Source organism: Miscanthus floridulus, chromosome 9 (genome assembly GCF_019320115.1).
Source record: "Miscanthus floridulus cultivar M001 chromosome 9, ASM1932011v1, whole genome shotgun sequence".
In the NCBI taxonomy this organism is placed as follows: Eukaryota; Viridiplantae; Streptophyta; class Magnoliopsida; order Poales; family Poaceae; genus Miscanthus; species Miscanthus floridulus.
In genome coordinates this window covers 32,263,206-32,267,982 of record NC_089588.1, presented here as the reverse complement: position 1 = coordinate 32,267,982, position 4,777 = coordinate 32,263,206, and the positions used below count along the sequence as shown (strand labels likewise).

The 4,777-nt window shown below is 45.7% G+C and overlaps 1 pseudogene; it reads right to left on the bottom strand.

Moving 5' to 3' along the window:
* Positions 1–515: 515 nt before the first annotated feature.
* On the bottom strand, positions 516–3,572 carry LOC136479605 (disease resistance protein RPM1-like; annotated as a pseudogene).
* Positions 3,573–4,777: the final 1,205 nt, after the last annotated feature.

Below are 4,777 nucleotides of genomic sequence, written 5' to 3'. Positions count from 1 at the left end.
CTAGCCGTCTCCCGTCGTGATCCTTCACGCCGATTCCCCATCACCACCACCATAATTTACATCACCCATTGGAGCCATTCGACCAAAAGGACAGAACAGATGATCAGAAACCGCAGCTAATCTAACGACATCTGAAGCCCAAGTGCATGTTGTAGTACTGATGATCCGAAGCAGAAATCAAGCAGATGCCAGTGCCACCTCGCCGGCAGTCGGGCGGTGAGCAGAGAGCATGGGGAACGGCGCAATAAAGGAGGGTGGGAGAGAGAGAGAGGGGGGGTAGGGCAATAAAGGAGGGGTAGTAGGGGTCCAGGATGGACTTTAGGAGCTTTTAAGAGGGGGTGGAGCTCCTAAAGTTTTTGGCCCCTCCTAAAGTTTCTAGGAGCTTTTAGGAGGAGGTGTTTGGTTCTTTAGGCAAATTCTATCCAAATTTTAGCTCCTAAAACTTTTAGGAGGGGTAACCAAACAGGGCCTTAATATAAGTGCTATTTCTGTTAACTTCACCTTCCACATTTTAAAACTGAAATAATTGAAGAGAACCATCAATCCACACACCAACGAAGGCTGTAGCAACCTTAGGAAAATGAAACCAATGAGAAGTTCAGACTAACATTGTGGTGCCACCATCCCAACAAACAAGAAGCTTCATAAATGCATACCTTGTATTGTAGTGAACTCCTAAAATAACAGGTAGCATCCAAGCCTTCAACCAGCTAATCCATTTCCTCTTATGGGGACAATAATTCTTCCCCAAAAATTATCCTCGGTTGATTCAACAGTAACCATTCTGATGTGACTAATCTTTATAAGTTCTTCATTTGCGTCACATTCCTGCTCAAGCATTCCTATAAGCTCATCTGCAGCATCTACCAATCGTAATTGCTCTAGGGCCTTAAGATACTCAATGCCATGAGGGAGGCACTTCAATTCTGGGCATTGTAGAAACCATAGCTTATTAATGCTTCTCAGTGCAACTTCTTCCATTTCAACTTGGTTGAGGTGTGGTCGTGTGGAGCACACCATATCCGTAGTTCTCTCACTTTAGGAAATGACTGCGCAGGGAAGCATAATGTATATCCATCATAAGCCTTAACAAGCTCCAGAAAGCATAAATTGTCTAACACCTTGAGGCTTGGAAATGAGTTCTCGTCAAGTTTGGAGAGCATCAGACACAATATTATGATGTTATTAAGGTGCTTCCAGGATTCGAGAATATAAGGCATCTGGGTATTTTCCAGCTGCCCTACAAGTACAAGTTTATAGATTAACTCCTCTTAATGAAACACGTGCTAAGCACGTTCCCGAAAAAAGTACAAGTTTATAGAGAGTTTCTGGTAAACATAGTTCTTCCAATGGCAATAATTCATTTTCGTTTGATGTTGTAATTGACAAGCTGACAAGATTGCTCATACTCTGGAGAGCACTACAGAGGCTTAACGAATGCTCACTTGTTACACTATCAACTGCAAATGTCCGTAAATCCGTCAAAGATGCAACTTCCGATAGAGTCTCTAAGCTTGCTTTTACCTTTTGCAGAGCATGCAATCTTGTCAAGTTCTTTATGGCACCCCTAGTCACCTTAAGTCCACCGTAGCGCAAGAAAGGTCCCTCAATGATCTTTTTAGTTGCATATAGGTACCTTAGCTTCTTCAGCTTTGCTACATCCTTTGGTAAAGATAGAAAACCAGTGTTGAATGCATCCAGTACTTCTAGGTTTTTCAATCTTCCAACGGCCTCTGGTAAAACCTCAATTCGAGTATTCCGAAGACCTAAGAAACGCAGATTAAACAAACTGAAGACCTCATTAGGAAGGATCTTGATTGCAGTACCTTGCAGATCCAATGTTGACAATAAACTTGAAGACCCAAGGATAGACCTCAACAAATCAACATGAACAAAACTTGTAAAAACAAGTATTCCACGGATATGTGTTTCACCAGATTGATTTAGCGATGAAATCTTGGTGCTCGCTATTGACAATCTACGTTTCCCACCTACTAAAACGGTCTCATGCCCCTCATAAACTTTGCCAAAACATTCTTTCTCTGCTTTGTCAATAGCAAGACGGCGGATGAGGTCATGCATACGGCAACATTTCACTCGTCCAATCATAATATTCTTACTCACAACTTGTAGTAGGCTTCGGTTTATAAGCTCATTCAAGTAGCCCTCTGCCACTTGTTCTAGTGTTCTCTTCTCCTCACCCTGATGAATCCAGAAGTAATCCAGTGCCTAATTAACCTCCTCCTCTTTATTAAATAATCCTCAGGAAATAGTGCACAATATAAGAAACAATTTTTTAATTCATATGGAAGATCCTACAAGCTGACTTTCAGAATTGTATCAACACCAGGGATCGTGTTTTCAGTTGGCTGTAACTCTAACCTCTCGTACACATTATTCCATTCAGTGTATGTTGGGGGTCTGGAAGACAGCAGGCGACCTATGCATGCAATTGCAATCGGCAAGCCTGCGCATTTTTCTAAGAACTTTGCGGCCAAATCCGACAACTCCCAAGCCACGTTTCGTTATCACTGTTCCAAAAAGCTAGTTTGCAAAATAACATATAAGAATGATTTTCTTGTAGTGGCTCCAGATTAATTACACAGTCATTAGTTGCTACTGATGCAACCTCAGATACTCTTGATGTAAGAACAAATCGGCAGGTTTGATTAGTCGGAAAGACCAGCAATGATATTATTTATCCACACGTCTTGTTCCCAAACATCATCCAAAACCAAGATATATGTTTTACCATGAAGATGTTCACGGATGGCCTCTACTAATCTTCTTATATGCACATTGTTATAATTGATTGAGATGCCAAACTCTATAGCAATTCTTGGATACAGTTGCCCATGCAGCAGCATCAATGTTCGCTTTCACAATCTTGTAGACATCATCAACCAAAGTAGTTTTACCTACTCCACCCATCCCCCAAACTGTGGTGATTTTCATGTTCTTTTCTTCCAGATCGTCAACTAGCCACCCCTTGAGTTTGGCTGCATTATCTTCAACACCAACTAGATCCTCTTCCCTCGCAAAACACGAAGCATCATTATTGGTCAATCTGGAATGGTGGTCGCCATTTCTTGGGATTCCTGTTACTGGGATGGCAAAACGGTCTCTCCTTCTTGCAGTGTCTTCAATCTGCTCATTGATGTCACGGAGCTGGAGAGCTAAGCATCGCCAAGTCCTGACATGTTTAATCCTCTTCTTCATCTTGGCTGCAAATCCTCCATGCTTATCGTCCTCAAGCTTGTACATGAACTCATCGACAACATCCTCGATCTGGAAAGATAGATCCCGGATCTTGTCAATGAAGATGCCAGTAATCTCATCGGTATCCTTGAACTTCTCTGACTCACGCAGGTAGGCCATCATCATCTCCAGCTCGGCCTCGGCTTTGCGGATCTCGCCAAAGAGAGCCTTGAGGGCCTCGCTTCCTTGCACAGCAGGGATGCGCCATAGGTTGCTGCTTCTTTCGCCAAGGCTGCACCTAGTTCGACAAGCAGTGCTCCCACAACACCCTTGCCATGGTGCTTGAGTGCACTTGCTTGGGCGCTTAGAGTCATATGTGTAAGATCTTAACCTCCGTACCTGAATCTCACAAATTATTTCAACTTTTCAGGTCATCAGAATCTAAGCTTTGGAACAAACTGCGAACTGACGACGAAATTCGATACCTGGATATGGGGGGAGCTAGAAAACAGGCATGCGCTGCAGAGTGCAGATCCAGCCTTGCTGAAAATTCAACACTGTCAGCCTCGGCGAAGTGGCAAGCGATGCATTCTGTATTTCTGTGAGCAGAGAGTCAACGACCAACAAGCGATGTCGTTCTTGCGGTTCCGTGGTGGAAGGAATGACAAGCAAACGCACTGATGCTAGCATGAATAATAATGATCATATATTTGGTTATGTGCAATATAAAAAAAATGAGAAGGAATGACAAGAAAAAAAATATCTTCACAATGTGGGCCCAGAACTGATGTTAGCATCGATTATAATGATCCCATATGGCATTGTCTTATAAACGCATGGCCGTTTTTTATGGGCGCCGCACGGGCTCCTCCCCACTCATGCCCGCACGCCCAACCTTGTCTTCCACCTCTCTCTCTCACACGCACACTTAGATCTCCAGCGAGTTCCTTCCCGCGGCCGCGCCCACACCCTCCTTTCCTGCGAACTCCTCCCGATGGCGGCCCGCGCAAAGCCGCTGCACGCACGCACTACCGCGCCCACGCCCCCACCGTTAGGGTTCCAGCGGCAGTGGCGGGTTCCAGCAGCGGCGGCTTCTGGCGAGGTGGGTCCTCCTCTCCTCCTGGATCTGCTCCTTAGGGTTCTAGATAGCTTCTCCCTCTCATCTTCGCAAACTCCGTCGACCTTAGAAGGAAAGGGAGTTCGGTGAGGAGGCTGGCCAAACAGTGGGGATGCCGGCGGACGGTTTAGAGGACCTGGCAGTAGTGGAGGTGGCTGAGCCAGATCGGGGCAGGGGGAGGGGAAGAAGGTGGCGCCACGGGCGAGCTAGGGTTTCACCGAAGCAATGCGCCCCGCCGCAGCAAGCTAGGGTTTCGCCCGGTGGGCGGCGGCTGGGGCGAGGGTGACGGAGTCGAGGAGGAAGAAGTTGTCGTGCGTGCGTGTGCACGGCCATTAGCCGCATCCATCGTGTATATATGGTTGTTTCAATATTATACCTGGGCATAAAAAAAGAAGCGAGGGAGAAAGGAGTAGACCAATGGTGTTGGGGTTATGATCCCCGGGTGTCTCAAGGCAACGATTA